The sequence below is a fragment of the Mustela lutreola genome, chromosome 15 (genome assembly GCF_030435805.1).
Source record: "Mustela lutreola isolate mMusLut2 chromosome 15, mMusLut2.pri, whole genome shotgun sequence".
Classification (NCBI taxonomy): domain Eukaryota; kingdom Metazoa; phylum Chordata; class Mammalia; order Carnivora; family Mustelidae; genus Mustela; species Mustela lutreola.
Window position 1 is genome coordinate 69,296,304 of NC_081304.1, and position 17,232 is coordinate 69,313,535.

Here is a 17,232-nt window from a genome sequence, read left to right on the forward strand (position 1 = left end):
CAGTTGTGGTCTCTCTCTGTGTCATATAAATAAATACAATCTTTTAAAAAAAAAAAAGGCAACCAAAAAACATTTACAGTTTTGGACAGGAGTTTCCCTTACGTTTGGATAAGGATGCAAATTCAACTTCATAATAAATTACGCTGCATCATAAAGATTAAATGCACTTGGGATTGCGTTCTCTCCTCCCTCCATCCTATCATACACACAGCTGCCCGACTAATCTTCCAAAAACACACATTTTCATGTGCTGCTTTTCAAAACTAGCTTCCTGGCTTCCTGTTGCCTGAAAAAATAGTCTCAAATGCTTTTGTCTGGCATTCAGGGCTCTCTAGGATGGGCACTCTGGCCAACACATCACTGCTCGTTTGTTCCTCCACACACAAGTGGATCTCGGGCTAATTATTCAGAGACCCACATCCTCACCGACCCAGCAAAGGTCTCGTGCATCTACTAAACTCGCGGCTCACTCAGTGATGTTCTCAAAGGCCATTAGTGGGTGACATGCCACTGCTAGAGTCAGGAGCCAGTGTGAAGTTGCCGCTGCCTAAGTGCATGGACTGAAAGCGGGAACGTTGATTCTCCAGAAGAAAACTGGGGCATTGTTATGAGAAGGCAGATGGCAAAACCACCCAGGTCCCCTATGACTGCTTTAACACACTCTGGACAAAATTTAAGGAGACAAGTGAATGTATTAACTCCCACTTAGGCTGTAGAAGGCAAATGCAACGGAGGGAAGGCGTTATCTTCTTCTGGAACAAACACTTAGCTCCAGCTACTTTTATAAATAGATCAGACCCTGTCCAGGAGCCCACTTAGCTGGGTTCATTTGTATACAATGTCCATACCCTCAGGAATATTAACATTTTATCTCAGATTGCATTAATTTAAATAAAACTTAACAAAAATGGTGTGAAATGAACAAAAACACCATCTTCTGTGATGAATCAAATGAAATACATTTTCAGTTGCTGTTTTCCCCATTTAAAGATAAAATTTCTGATAACTGTCATTATTCGTGAAAAGACACAAGACCAACAGTTTGTGTGTATGTGTGTTTCGGTTTTAGGTTTTTGGTTTTTTTCTTCCCCTTAAGGCTATAGCCATATTGTCACTAATAAAGATCTCAAATTTGCCTGGAAGCTTTCATGGCAAATTTTCAGTCTGAGGGTAGTCACCATCCAGCCAAATGGCTTTATACATCATCAGTGCCTTTCTTCCACACACATTCTCTTCCTGGTTTAAACATTAGTTACCCTGGTTCTACACTGACACAGTATTTGCATCTCTCTCCTGTCCATAACTCCTAAAAGTTGGGGACCTCTCACTTTGGTTTCCCCAGAGCATGACATTTTATTTGGTGCTTGGGGTGCAATGGGCAGTTCAAGAAGTATGTTAATACTATCACTCAATGTATTGATCCATGCTATGTGTAGTAAATATCGTTCATTTCTTGTAACAAAGGCAGTAGGAACTTCTCCCAAGGGACGGAATTCCAAGGACAGAATGAAGGCAGGAAGGGAGCTGGTCTATTTGGACCTACTTTGTGAGAGACACTGGTTTAGGTATTTTTATGTATACCTTATACCACTGAACTGTCACAATCCTGCAAATTCTTACATGCTTGGGTTTCTATGTAGCAAGTTTAGCAAGCCACCCAAATTCACAGTGACAGGCCCATGAGTCAAATCCAGCATGCTTGACTCCATGATTGTCAAGTCCACTAGCCCCATATATCATGAATCTGAGATTCATGAGTGTGTAGGTGCTATCAGGAAATGTCAAAAATGCCCATTTCAGGAACACATGGATGGCTCAGTTGGTTAATTGTCTACCTCCAGCTCAGGTCATAATCCCAGCATCCTGGGTTCGAGTCCCCCATCAGGCTTCTTGCTTACCAGGAGCCTGCTTCCCACTCTGCCTGCCTCTCCCTCTGCTTGTGCTATCTCTCTGACAAATGAATAAATTAAATCCTTTGTAAAAATCTTGTTTAAAAGGCCCATTTTAAAGAATGTTTTAAAACATTGTTTGGACAGCAATAGAAGCGAAAGCAGAATGACATAATGTAACAACAGATAGTTTATGTGGGAGCCCTTTGGGTACTCTGGTGGATGAATTTTTTTAAATTAGTTTTTCATGGACATGGGGAGTTAGAGAGGAGAAGGGAGGTGCGAGAAATTGAAAGGGGAGCTGAACCATGGGAGACTATGGACTCTGAAAAACAATCTGAGGGTTTTGAAGGGGCGGGGGTTGGGAGGTTGGGGTACCAGTTGGTGGGTATTATAAAGGGCATTGCTTGCATGGAGCACTGGGTGTGGTGCAAAAAGAATGAATACGGTTATGCTGAAAATCAATAAAAAATAAATTTAAAAAATTAATTTTTTGTAAACTGCCAAAAAAGAAAAGCACTCCCATTTATAGCGTACACTTTATGGTTCACAAAGCACGTGCTAAAAATAAAAATAATGATGGGTTACCGTTACAATTCATAGAAAAGGAGGTACAGGGAAATTGAATGAAAGGGAATAACAAAGTAGGTTCATAAGTCCATCTTCCTTGTAAAAAAAATTAACCTGAAAGTGCGTTTCTGCTACTTCTCTCCTGTTTGATATGATAAAGAATGACCACGATACATGAATTATAGTTCGGGGTTTTGAAAAGCATAATAGCTTTATACCAACACTTGAGCATTTATTTATTTATTTATTTATTTATTTATTGCTAACAAGATAGCTCGATTTGATATGCGGTTCCTGACAACCAACCTCAGATGTAATTCCATCTTCAAGAGAAGTCAGAAAGAACCACAAACCAAACCTCAAAATAGATTCAAAGAGAAAATACTCTTTAAAAAATTTCCCTTCCTGGGGCACCCGAGTGGCTCAGTGAGTTAAAGCCTCTGTGTTCGGCTCAGGTCATGAACCTAGTGTCCTGGGATTGAGCCCAATGTCTGGCTCTCTGCTCACCAGGGAGCCTGCGTCCACTTCTCTCTGCCTGGTCTCTGCCTATTGGTGATCTATGTCTGTCAAATAAATAAATAATTTTTTTTTTTTAAATTTCCCTTCCTATCAGAAGCAGACCAAACCACTAACAAATTCCCCAGAAAGCTTCATCTAAAAGGTTGTACTTTCTTCAGACACCCAGCAGGATCTTCTTCTCTGGGCCTGGTATTTCTTCAATGGCCTATTCCAGAGAATAAGACACTAAACTACTGAGCGCCATGGGCCTCAGAATCACGAAAGGGATGATGAGGGGCCCAAAGCACGCCTCTGGTCACCAAGAGGGTATGTAAACGTTTGCTGCTTTTCTGCATTTTTCAAAGCTGAGTTTTTAGCTGGAAGCCGTTCCTTTATGATAAATTGCTGATACCGTATAGTAAAAGCCATTATATGATCTTTCACAAACCATTTCCTATCTTTGCATTCTCATGTGCCAAGACAGACACAGATTATTTAAAACCCTGAAGAGAGTGCTATTGCATTTAAATTGCCTGTAACCTTCGTGCAATAGATTTATGATTGATGATAGATTTAGTTAAAATATAACTGTTTTAAATATTTATTCTCAGTAAACGATTTCAACCTATGTTCGTTTAAGTAAGTTGGTGCATAATCCCTTTTCTATTAAACCATAGTGCAAGGACCAATGCCACGCCTCTGTGAGAATCCCAAGCTCTTTTTATGGAATGTTCATATGCGTATGTATCAGGCGTCCTCTTTTCACTTGCTTTGTGGAGCACCTACCATGGAGGTTATGTAATAACCAATGACCAAAAAACAAACAAAAAACCCAAACATCCAGGTCGAAGTGATTCGCGCGTGCCATCAAGCAAAGGCAGACCCTGCCTGGAGACCAGGAGACTGCTCAAATAGCAGGCAGGCATCTCAGCCCAGGTCTGTGCTGGGGAAGTTGGTTCCGGGCTTCTGGAGCAATCAGAAGCCAGGGAAGTGACCCGAGAGTGCAGCCAGGTTTAGGGCTGATTATCTTTTCGCAGCCAGGCTGCACCCCGACACCCGCTTGGGGAGCCAGGCTAGGAGGCCACTGAGCGCCGGCGCTGGCCACGCTCGCAGGCCCCCGGGGCTTCACCCCGTGCCCAGGCCCCGGCCTCCGCCTCAGGAAGGAGGGAGTGGGGGCGGGGGCAGCCCGGAGAAGGGGCTTTGCTAATTGCCGAATTGGGAAGTGAGCTCGCGGAGGATGTGGCGGAGAGTCTGGGAGGAGGTGGAGGGGCTGGGGGAGGAGGGGTGTGCAGCGCCGCGGTGCTGTGCTGCGGCCCAGTCGGGACTGGAGGACCCACAGGACTCGCTGCCCATGCGCTCCTGCACTCCAGCCCAGCCCCTCAGCCTGCGCTGTTCCGCTCCCGCGGCCCGCTGCCCCTCCCAGCCCCATGGCGTCTCCAGAGGACCCTCTGCACGCAGGCAAATTGAAACCGCGCCGCGCCCTCACCTGGAGCAGAAAGCGCAGGCCGCGAGCTCGCGGGGGTGAGGGGACCCAGCCTCCCGCGACCCCCGGGGCAGCGGGACCACCCCGGACGCCGCGCCGCACCGGGTTCCGCACGGGATCCGGCCGGGGATTGCGCCGCCCGAGGTGCCCCCCGCCAGTGCGCGCGCTAGCTCCCATCCTTCGGCAACCCCATGCGTGCATGCCAAGGTCCCCCTTCCCTTGTCTCCCGCCATGGCCCCGCCGCTTTTGTTCTGGACTTGGGATCCCAGGTGGAAACTAGTCCCTCAGACCTCCCTGGCAGCAAGGAGCACAGGGAGGGATTCTCGGTTTTTCCACCCTGGCTCTTCCTCTCTCCACATTCACATGCCTTCTTGTGTCCTTTCCTCTCCTCATTGTCACTTTTATTAAATGGTTTTGTTCTGCGTGTTGACCCGCAGAGCGATTTCATGAATGAATATACAGGAAACTGAGTGGGAGCCCATCTGTGAGAGCCCACCTGTGGAGGCATTTCATTAGAATGGTCCCTGGTGCTAGCCTCAGTTCAGAATACTGCGTGTACCTGAGGACCGAGTCCAGATGTTTCTTTCCTCTCTGACTTGAATTTGAAATCCTCCTCAGACTTCAGCTTCCAGGATTTCTCCCGTCCTTGCTCTCCCACTGTATTGGTGGGGATCCGCCATGAGTGTTGAACACAGGAATGAATGAATGATATATACCCCCAGGTCGCTGGGGCTTTTTCTTGTTTTGCTGAGGTTGAAAAGGCTTGGGAGAGACCCTCTGTATGCAGATACAGAGCTGCATGCAATTGCTTAGATAAACGTGTTCCCCAATTAATTGCTTGGGCATTGAATATTTCACCCTTAAACTGTGGCTTGAGCCGTTAGGAGGAGACAATCTGGAGGTGAATCAGAAGATGGCTGAATGGCTCCACATGGTGGTGGGCTGGGTTTGGGAGATTTTCCTGGAGATTCTAAAGAAAGATCTAAATTCTTCCAATGGGGAGTGGTAAACATTTTATCAGTGGGAGATGGAAATTAAACTGTCTGGTTAACCATTCCCTCCCCCTCAAAACCCATTATTTGAAAAAACAAAAAAGGAAGTGAAGGGACAAATCCACCCACTCCCATCCCCACTCACCTCCATAGCCACCTCCTCTTCCAAGAACTAACAGACAAGGTGCCAAGAAGTGTTAGGGACCAGCAGTGGTCTCAGAGCTCATTCAAGGATCATGGTGAAAGTCATTCAAAGAGATTGTGGGGGCACAGAGATCCAATTAAGGGGGACAAGTTTAAGGTTTGCCTGGTCCCCTAAAAATTAATGGCACTAGAGAAGTTGAGCTTTGGGAAGTATAGCTTAATGGATACAACGTGTAAAAAGCTTCAGTGAGTCATGGTGGGAAGAGGCCATGAGGGCAGCAAAGACAGTCTTAGATGATGTGATTAATAGCACTACAGGCTCTAGATTTCCTGTGGTGGTGTTCTTGGCAAGACCAGCCCGGCCAAAGTGGATACTCACAACCTGGAACAGAAGGTCTTGGAGATCCCAGCATGTGAGGTATGATGAGAGCGTAAAATGATAGGAGGTGTCCTTTGGAAGGACTGTCTTCTTGACTTTAAAAGGGAGAACCCAAATCTGTAGGTGAAATCTTTTTGGCTACAAAGAAGGCCGAGGCCTCCTAAGGTCAAGGTCTCCTGTCACTTTAAACGATGTCAAAGAACATATTCAGAAATTTCAAAGATGTCCTCATGTCCATCCGTTCCCACTCTGGAATTCTATCAATAAGGTGAGAGTTCCTGTAGTTGGAAAAAAGATCTAAAAAGACTTCCCTTTCTCATGTAATTTCTGTAACCTCCAGGACACACCCACCTATCCCTTCCAGCGCTGTAATGAAGCTACAGCTGGTGCCAATTTGTGGAACTCATTAAAGCTATTTTCCCTCATATACCCCCGGACCAAGTTCCCATGCTCCCTCACCTGATTTCCTGCACTCACCTCCCACCTGGTGTGTTCACACCTGCACGTGCCTTTTACCAAACCCTTTGCCAAAAGGCAGCCAGAGTGACCTTTCAAAGACCTATCAGTTCCTGGCCTTTGTCTCCATAGAAATCTGCACTGATCTTCTAACAAATTCTCAGTCCTCCAAAGGCATCCATAATCCTCCCATCCACCTCTTCCTACCCTTCCAACTGACTGATGCCTGTTCTGCCCTGTCTTTCTGCCCTTCAACCACGCTGCCTCCCTCTTCCTGTGGAGACCCCTCATGGTGCCTGCCTCCAAGCACAGGTGATTCCCATTGATGGGAAGACCCTCTTCCTCTCCCCCGTCTCCCCACTCCAGTTACTCCCACTTATTCGTGAGCTCACAAGCCCCATGGTACACACTCTCCATGCAGCCTGCTCTCTCTTTTCTAGCACTGGCCTCCGTTTCTAGCTGTGGTTGTGTCACGGATGTCCCTCCCCAGCCTGCCTCCAAGCTCTCTGTCCATTAGCTCCAACACCTGACACAGTGCCTGGCACGTAGTAAGCCCTGGCTAGCTTCTAAGAGCCTCACTGAGGGACTAAAAGCATTTTAAAAATGTCACCACGTAGGTTCCAAACTGTAGGCAGAAAAAGCTTTGCCTGGATTGACATTTTAGAGACGTATTTGTCAAGTTAGATGTGTTTACTGACTTTACCTTGTAAAATTAAAAAAAAAAAGGACCTCTGTATCACTTCACATCTAACAAAGGCACATGTATACTATTAGACCACGTTATGAGCTTAATGGAAGGAGACAAGATTTTTTTGCTAAGAAAATGTATAAGACTGTTGAGGTCACGTGGGAGGAAATAGTCCTTTTGTTAGAGCATTGCTATCTTACTCTATCACAGCCACTAATAAAAATCTGACACGGGGTGAGTCAGAATTGTCTGTCGGAGATGAGATAGATCTGGCTCATGTTTGTACAGACATGAAAGCCAGGAACGAAGAAGCAGGCTTTGAAAGCCTGGGTTGAGGAGGCGGTGTGGTTCACTGTGATGAGCTAAGTGCCCAGGGCCACCGGCAGACATGCGGGCCTGTGTCCTTCCTTTGTTCTGGGGTCCGTCTTGCACCATGTGGTGAGGCTAGCAGCTAAGAGCAGCTCAGGACAGGACCCCGTGGCATCTTACCTCTCCCACCCTCCTGTGGGCTCCAGTGGGCTCCAGTGGACTCCAGTGGATCCCAGGGGAGAGCCAGCCTTCCTTGCAAAGCCCAATAGCACTGGGAGCAGAAACTAGGACCAAAGAGTGAGCACCTTGTTTAACAAGCCAGACCAGCCACCTCTTGTTCAGATGCAGGGGGAGCCCTGGCGTGCTGACTCCTCCCTTCTTCCTTTCCCCTTTCCTCCCTCCCTCCCTCTTCCCTTCCCCTCTCTCCTTCCCTGGTGGTGCCCTTTCCCGATGCCCACTTCATCCCTTTTCCTTTCTTACATGCCTGTCTTCTAGAGTTTCTTCTCTCCTGCCAATTACTTCCCTTTGTCTGAATCTCCTCTTTGGTCCCTTTGTCCCCGCTCTCTGCTCCTCCTCCCCTTCCCAGGCCCCTGTTCAGCTCCATCCAGACTGCAGGCAGAGCTGGACTAACATGCTCACTTGTTAGCTCAGCCACCCTCTAGAGAAGTCACTCTTCGGTGCCCACCTTCCTGACCCCCTGGTCCTTTCTCCACTTATTCAGCTATTGCTCTGAAGTCTGAGGAGGACAGAGCGGGGCTGCCACAGAATCAGGCCAGAGGAGAAACCAAACCATGTGTCCACACTGTCCCCCAGTACTGCTGCTCTGTGAGCTTTCGGAGTCCTCAACAGGGTTAGGATTTAGGGGCTTCTTCAGAACCGGGAGTGGAAACAGCCATAAGTCAAAAGAAAAGCTATGGCCCCCACACAAAAATAATAATCACAAATGAAAACTAAGTTAGCTAGGAAGTCCCAAAGTCAAAAAATTGCCTTGAATCTGTCACTAGAAAACACCCAAGGCCTCACTCTCTGGGTTCTGGGTGCCCTGGGAATGGCAGGAGGCTTTTACCCCCTTCCCTCTTCATCCACTCCCAAAGAACGTCCTCTGAGGTGGTCTTCAAACTTCCTCTGAGAAACTGTCTCTGGGAACTCTAGGCCCTTGGCTGCTGGGACGAATGAGGGTGATGTCAGGACCTGATGGGCAGCTTTACCAGGAGACTGTGGCTTCTGGATGCAGTCCTCAGGTCCCATGGTCTGGGTGAGATCAGGGTCTTTCAGTGGAGGCGGACAGATGAGATTTCAGATTTTGAGTTGATTCTGGGATGATTAGTGCTTTGGAGGGCATTGGGTGAAGGTATTTTGCACACGGGAAGGACACGAATTTGGGGAGTTAGAGAGTGGACTGTTAAGAGCTGACCTGCATTTCCCCCAGAAACCTTGCTGCTGTCCTTACCTCTGGTACCACAGAACGTGACCTTATTTGGAACTAGAGTCCTTACAGATGCAATCACATTACAGTGAGGTCGTTAGAGTGGGCCCTAATCTCCTGTAACTGACCTCCTTATGTAAAGGGAAAATCTGGACAGAGAGATGCCCCTACTGTCAGTGTTGGGCAGTGCATGAACTTCTAGAACCCTGACAGTAGTGGAAAACAGACTCAGGCTGGGCACTAGGTAAATGGGAGCTCTAGTGGAATTTCAGATATAGATGCTGTGGACCTCGGCTTCCCAGGTCATAGTGACGTTAGGATTTCAAATTCAAGTCAGAGATGAAAGAACCATCTGGACTCGGTCCTCAGGTACACACAGTATTCTGAACTGAGGCTAGAACCAGAGACCATTCTAATGAAAGGCTTCCACAGGTGGGCTCTCACCAGTGGGCTCCGACTTAGTTTCCTGTATATTCATTCATGAAATCGCTCTGCGGGTCAACATGCAGAACAAAACCTTTTAATAAAAGTGACAATGAGGTGAGGAAAGGGAGGCCAGAAGGCATGTGAATGTGGAGAGAGGAAGAGCCAGGGCGGGGCAGAAAAGCCGAGAATCCCTCCCTGCACTCCTTCCTGCCAGGGAGGTCTGAGGGACTAGTTTCCACCTGGGATCCCAAGTCCAGAACAAAAGTGGTGGGTCCAAGGCTGGGGATGAGGGAAGGGGGTCCTCGGCACCCGCGCGTGGGGGTGCCAAACGATGGGTGCTATTGCGCTCGCTGTGAGGGGGCACCTCGCCAGGCTCGTCCCTGGCCCGACCCCATGGGGTCCCAGGTGCGGCGTGTCCTCCGGGTGGTCCCGCTGCCCCGGGGGTCGCGGGAGGCTGGGTCCCGACACCCTCGCGAGCTCGCGGCCCACGCTTTCTGCTCCAGGTGAGGGCGCGGCGCGGTGTCACTTTATTTGCTTGCAGAGGGTCCTCTGGAGAAGCCATGGGGCGGGGGGGGGGGGGGGTGCAGCGGGCCGCAGGAGCGGGACAGCGAGGCCACAGGTGCTGGGCTGGAGCGCGGGAGTGCAGGGGCGGCGAGGAAGGGGGTCCTGAGTCCTGACTGGGCCGCAGCACAGCACCGTGGCACGGCGCGCCCCTCCTCTGCCAGCCCCTCCACCTCCTCTCAGACTCTTTGCCACATCCTCCGGGAGCTCACTTCCCGCTTCCGCAATTAGCAAAGCCCCATTTCCGGGCCGCCCCCGCCCCCCTCCCCCTCCGCCCTGAGGCGCGGGCCCGGGGCACGGGCGCCGGCGAAGCCCAGGGGGCCTGCGAGCGTGGCCAGCGCCAGCGCTGGGCAGCCTCCTCGCCTGGCTCCCGGAGCGGGTGTCTGAGTGCTGCCTGGCTGCGAAAAGATCATCAGCCCTAAACCCGGCTGCACTCTCGGGTCAATTCGCTGCCTTCCTGATTGTGGCAAAGCCGGGATCCAGCTTCCCCAGCACAGGCCTGAGCTGAGATGCCTGCCCGCGATCTCTTTGAGCAGTCTCCTAGTCTCCAGGCAGGGTCCGCCATTGCATAATGGCACGCGCAAATCACTTCGACCTGGATGTTTGGGTTTTTTGTTTGTTTTTTGGTTATTCGTTATTACATGACCTCCATGGTAGGTGCTCCACAAAGGGAGTGAAAAGAGGACACCTGATACATACGCATATGGCCATTCTAGAAAAAGAGCTTGGGGTTCTCGCGGCAGCGCAGCATTGGTCCTTGCACTATGGTTTAATAGAAAAGGGATTATGCACCAACTTACTTAAATGAGCATAGTTTGAAATCATTTACTGAGAATAAATATTTAAAACAGTTATATTTTAACTAAATCTATCATCAATCATAAATCTATTACACGAAGGTTACAAGCAATTTAAATACAATAGCACTCTCTTCAGGGTTTTAAATAATCCGTGTCTGTCTTGGCACATGAGATTGCAAAGATAGGAAATGGTTCGTAAAAGATCATATAATAGCTTTTACTATACGGTATCAGCAATTTATCCTAAAGGAGCTGCCACCAGCTAAAAACTCAGCTTTGAAAAATGCAGAAAAGCAGCAAATGTTTACATACCCTCTTGGTGACCAGAGGCGTGCTTTGTGCCCCTCATCATCTCTTTCGTGGTTCTGAGGCCCTTGGCGCTCAGTAGTTTAGTGTCTTATTCTCTGGAATAGGCCATTGAAGAAATACCAAGCCCAGAGAAGAAGGTCCTGCTGGGTGTCTGAAGAAAGTACAACCTTTTAGATGAAGCTTTCTGGGGAATTTGTTAGTGGTTTGGTCTGCTTCTGATAGGAAGGGAAATTTTAGTTTTAAAGATTTTATTTATTTATTTGATAGAGATCACAAGTAGGAAGAGAGGCAGGCAGAGAGAGAGGAAGAAACAGGCTCCCTGCTGAGGAGTGAGCCTGATGTGGGGCTCGATCCCAGGACCCTGGAATCATGACCTGAGCCAAAGGCAGAGGCTTTAACTCACTCTGCCACCCAGGTGCCCAAGTGAATTTTTTTTTAAAGGTTTTATTTATTTATTTGACAGACAGAAATCACAAGTAGGCAGAGAGCAGACAGAGAGAGAAGTGGAAGCAGGCTCCCTGCTGAGCAGAGAGTCAGATATGGGGCTCAATCCCAGGACCCTAGGATCATGACCTGAGCCGAACGCAAAGGCCCAGTGAGCCAAACTCACTGAGCCACTCGGGTGCCCCAGGAAGGGAAATTTTTTTAAGAGTATTTTCTCTTTGAATCTATTTTGAGGTTTGGTTTGTGGTTCTTTCTGACTTCTCATGAAGATGGAATTACTTCTGAGGTTGGTTGTCAGGAACCGCATATCAAATCGAGCTATCTTGTTAGCAATAAATAAATAAATAAATAAATAAATAAATAAAAGCTCAAGTGTTGTTATAAAGCTATTATGCTTTTCAAAATCCTGAACTATAATTCATGTATCGTGGTCATTCTTTATCATATCAAACAGGAGAGAGGTGGCAGAAACGCACTTTTAGGTTAATTTTTTTACAAGGAAGATTGACTTATGAACCTACTTTGTTATTCCCTTTCATTCAATTTCCCTGTACCTCCTTTTCTATGCATTGTAATGGTAAACCATCATTATTTTTATTGTTGGCCCATGAGAATTAGAGATCAATGCCCAAGTGAAAGCAGAAGGCAGGTTTATTAAAGCAACAGCACACTATCTAAGGGAGAGCAGGTGGTATTCCATGAGGTGGAGCTGGCCCTTACTTTGTTTTGGGATTGGATATTTCTTGGTCTTTTTGAAGTGGGAGGACCTTCAACATGCAGTGGATTGATCTCTAATGGAGGCTGCTTCCAATCATTTGGGGGACTCCTACCACATGTTGGGAAAAGGAGTTGTTGTCATTTTATTTTATTTTTTTCAGGGTTCCAAAATTCACTGTTTATGCACCACACCCAGTGCTCCATGCAATATGTGCCCTCCATAACTCCCATTAACAGGCTTACCCAACCCTCTGCCCCCTCCCCTCAAAACTCTGTTTGTTTCTCAGAGTCTCTAATGGTTTGTCTCCCCCTCCAATTTCCCCCCACTCACTTCTCCTCTTGATCACCCAGTGTCTTCTGTGTTATTCTTTATGCTCCACAATTAAGTGAAACCATATGAAAATTGACAATCTCTGCTTGAATTATTCCACTCAGGATTATCTCCTCCAGTCCCGTCCATGTTGATACAAAAGTTGGGTATCCTTCCTTTCAGAAGGAAGCATAATACTCCATTGTAAAAATGGATCATATCTTCTTTATCCATTCATCCATTGAAGGTCATCTTGGTTCTTTCCAATGTTTAATGACTGTGGCCATTGCTGCTATAAACATTAGGGTACAGATGTCCCTTCTTTTCACTGCATCTGTATCTTAGGGGTAAATACTCAGTAGTGCAATTGCAGGGTCATAGGGTAGCTCTAATTTTAATTTCTTAAGGAGTCTCCACACTGTATCCCAAAGTAGCTGCACCAACTGGCATTCTCACCGATAGTGCAAGAGGGTTCCCCATTCTCCACATCCTCTCCAACACTTGTTGTTTATTGCCTTCTTAATTTTGGCCATTCTAACTGTGTAAGGTGGTATCCCAATGTGCTTTTGATTTGAATCTCCCTGATGGCTAATGATGATGAACATTTTCTCATGCATCTGTTTGCCATTTGTATGTCTTCTTTGGAGAAGTGTCTGTTCATGTCTTCTTCCCATTTTTTGACATGATTATCTGTTATTTGTGTGTTGAGTTTGAGGAGTTTTTTATAGATCTTGGATATCAGCCCTTTACTGTAATGTCATTTGTGAAAATCTTCTCCCATTCCGTGGGTTGTCTCTTCATTTTGTTGACGGTTTCCTTTGCTGTGCAGAAACTTTTGATCTTGATGAAGTCCCAAAAGTTCATTTTTGCTTTTGTTTCCTTTGTCTTTGGGGACATGTCTTGAAAGAATTTGCTGTGGCCAGTGTCCAAGAGGTTACTGCCTATGTTCTCCTCTAGGATTTTGATAGATTCCTGCCTCACGTTGAGGTCGTTTGTCCATTTCGAATTTATCTTTATGTATGGTATAAGAGAATGGTTGAGTGTCATTCTTCCATACATAGCTGTCCAATTTTTCCAGCACCATTGATTGAAGAGGGGGTCTTTTTTCCACTGTGTAATTTTCTCTGCTTTGTCAAAGATTTTTTGACCATAGAGTTGATGGTCCATATCTGGGCACTCTACTCTAATCCACTGGTCTACAAGTCTTTTTAACCCACTGAGCCACCCAGGTGCCCCTTTTAAGCTATTATTTTAAAGTAGAGTCATTCTTTTTTTTTAAGGTTTTATTTATTATTTATTTGACAGAGAGAGATCACAAGTGGACGGACGACAGGCAGAGGGATAGGGTTAGATGTCGTTGAGGTCAGGGTTAGCGTAAGGCTTAGGGTAGGGGTCAGGGTTAGGGTTAGGTTCATGGTTCGGTTTAGGGTCAGGCTCACAGTAGGGTCACGGTTAGCGTTACACTCAGAGTCAGGGTCAGGGTCAGTGTTAGGGTGACGGTTAGGTTTAGGGACAGGTTAAGGGTCATGGTCAGATTTAGGGTCAGGTTCAAGTTTTGGTTTTGGGGCAAGGTTCATGTCAGGGTCAGGGTTAGGTTTGGGACAGGTTTAGTGTCAGACTTAGGGTTAGGTCAGCTTTATGTTTAGGTTCTGTTTTATGAGTAGGTTCAAGATCAGGGTTAGATTTAGGGTTACGATTCTGTTCAGAATCACGGATTGGGTCAGAGTTAGGTTGACAGACAGGGTTAGGGTCAGTGTTAAGTTCAAGGCCAGGGTCAGGTTTAATGTTAAGGTCTGACATAGGCAAAGTTCAGAGTTAGGGATTTGATCAGGGTCAGGGACAGGGTCAGGTTTATTGTTAAAGTGGGGTTATGGTTAGGGTTAGAGGTAGGTTGAGGGTTAGGGTTAGACCGGGTTAGGGTCAGTGTCAGGGATAATGTTAGGGGTTAGTTTTAGGGTTAGGTTCAGCGTTAGGTTTCGGGTCAGGGCCCGTGTTAGTGTCAGGGTTAGGGTTACGTTTAGGGTTAGAGATAGGTTCAGGCTCCCATTCGTGTCAGGGTTAGTGTTACGGTCCGGGTCAGCGTCACTTTTAGGGTCATGGTAAGGTTTATGGTCTTTGGCTGGGTCAGGGTCAGGGTGAAGACTAGGGCCAGTGACAGCTTTACGGTCAAGATCAGATATTGGTTTAAAGTCCACATTCGTGTCAGGGACAGGGTTATGTAGTGGTAAGTGTTAGAATCATGGTTAGGTTTAGGGTCAGGGCCAGAGTCAGGTTTAGGGTCAGGGTCTGTTATAGGCCAAGTTCAGGTGTAGGGTTATGATCATAGTCAGGTATAGGTCAGTATTATTGTTAAACTTTAGAGTTAGTGTTAGGGTTAGCATTAGGTTGACTGTTAGGGTTAGAACTTGTTAGGGTTAGGGTCCGTGGTAGGGTTAGGAGTTAGTGTTAGGGTTCGGTTCAGTGATAGGATTCGTAGTATGGTCCGTGTTAGTGTCAGGGTCTGGGTTACATTTAGGGTTAGAGTTAGGGTCAGGCTCACAGTCAGGGTCAGGTTTAGTGTTCAGGTAGGGTCGGGGTCACTGTTAGGGTCAGGATTAAGTTTATAGTCATGGTCTGGGTCAGCGTCAGGGTGAAGTTTAGCGCCAGTGTCTGGTTTAGGTTCAGGTTCAGGTATTGGATTATAGTCCACATCGTGTCATAGACACAGTTATGTAGTGGTCAGTGTTAGTGTCATGGTTTTGATTAGGGTCAGGGTCAGGCTCAGGTGAAGGACAGGGCCAGGGTCAGGTTTAGTGCCAGGCTTGGTTTAGGGTCAATGTTCGGTTCAGTGTAACAGTTAGGTTTTGGTGGTAGGGTTTGGGATTGGGGTTAGGGTTAGAGTTAGAAGTAGGGTTATGGTTATGGTTAGGGTTAGACAGCGTAAGGTCAGGGTTAGGGTTTGGTTTAGGGTAGGGGTTAGTGTTAGGGTCAGGTTCAGCGTTAGATTTAGTTTCAGAGTCTGTAGAGGTTCATGGTTAGAGTGACGTTTAGGTTTAGGGTTAGCGTCAGGCTCACAGACATAGTCAGGCGTAGGGTTAGGGTCACGGTTAGGTCAACGTCAGGGTTAGGATTAGGTTCAGGGTCTGGGTCATGGTTAGGTATGAGTAATGGTTACGGTAATGTCAGAATTAGGTTTAGGTTCAGGGTCCACATCAAGGTCAGTGTCAGGCCTAGATTTATGTTTAGGGTTCAGGTCAGGATCACAGTCAGGTTCAGGGTCAGGGTCATGGTCAGGGCTTGGTTGAGGGTTTGGGGCAGGCTCACAGTCAGTGTCAGGGTCAGGGTTAGTGGTTACTGTTAGTGTTAGCCCCGTTCCTGGGTCATGGACCCATCCCTTCAGGGTCTCAGGATAAACCCTGGGCAGAAGGGTTTAGACCCTACACCCGATACCACTTAACGAGCCTTAAACTGGGGTGTGAACATGACTTGCCCACCAGACATCTAACCCCTCATCAGCCTGATCCTGCTTGGGGCATCTCCACCCACGATGGCATGGCCAGGTGCTCTTTACACACAGACACACAGACACCCAGAGGCACACACACACACACACACACACACACACACACACACACACAGAGACGGGGAGGAGACCTAGGGCTGCACCGGTCGATCAGACAGTGTGGGACTCTCTGACTCTGAGCCCCCTGGTGTCCCCTTTTGATTTTATTAGCCAAAGGGCCTGAGGCGTTGGGGAAATCTGATATGACCTGCCAGGGAGGGGACGTGTCTGGCGGGGAGCTCTCTTCCCCCTGCATCCTCTCTGCTTCAGTACAGCAGAAGAACATGTCGCTTCCTTTAGGATGTGCCTAGAAATGAGCTGGGCATGGCGGTTTTCTCTGTAATGGGGTGCCTGGATACGTGGGTTCCAATTTTGTTGGGCTCTGTTTTCAGGGAAGTGAGGTCACCACTGCCTGGGGGCTCCTTACCGAACTTCCTGCTGCACCAGAGCTCCCTGAGCCGCCGGTCCCCAAGCTGCTCAAGGCTCACACTCCACTCAATGCAGTGCCCATCTAGTTACTCCCATACAGCCTCCCACCGCCCATGGAGGGCTGGGTGCAGCTGTTGTCCCCGCTGGAGGGAACACAGCTGGGTTTAGACCAGGTTACTGTTAGGGTTAGGGTTAAGAAAGACTTAGGGTCAGGGTTAGAATTAGACGTCGTTGGGATCAGCGTTAGTGTAAGGCTTAGGGTGGGGTCAGGGTTAGAGTTAGGTTTATGGTTAGGTTTAGGGTCAGGCTCACCGTAGGTTCAGGGTTAGCGTTACGCTCAGAGTCAGGGTCAGGGTCAGTGTTAGGGTGACGGTTAGGTTTAGGGTCAGTTTCAGGGTCATGCTCAGGTTTTGGGTCAGGTTCAAGTTTTGGTTTTGGGGCAAGGTTCATGTCAGGGTCAGGGTTAGGTTTGGGACAGGTTTAGTGTCAGGGTTAGGGTTATGTCAGCTTTATGTTTAGGTTCTGTTTTATGAGTAGGTTCAGGATCAGGGTTAGCTTTAGGGTTATGATTCTGTTCAGAATCACGGATTGGGTCAGAGTTAGGTTTACAGTCAGGGTTAGGGTCAGTGTTAAGGTCAAGGCCAGGGTCAGGTTTAAGGTTAAGGTCTGACATAGGCAAAGTTCACAGTTAGGGTTATGATCAGGGTCAGGGAGAGGGTCAGGTTTATTGTTAAAGTGGGGTTAGGCTTAGGGTTTGAGGTAGTTTGAGGGTTAGGGTTAGACCGCATTAGGGTCAGTGTCAGGGATAATGTTAGGGGTTAGTTTTAGGGTTAGGTTCAGCATTAGGTTTTGGGCAGGGCC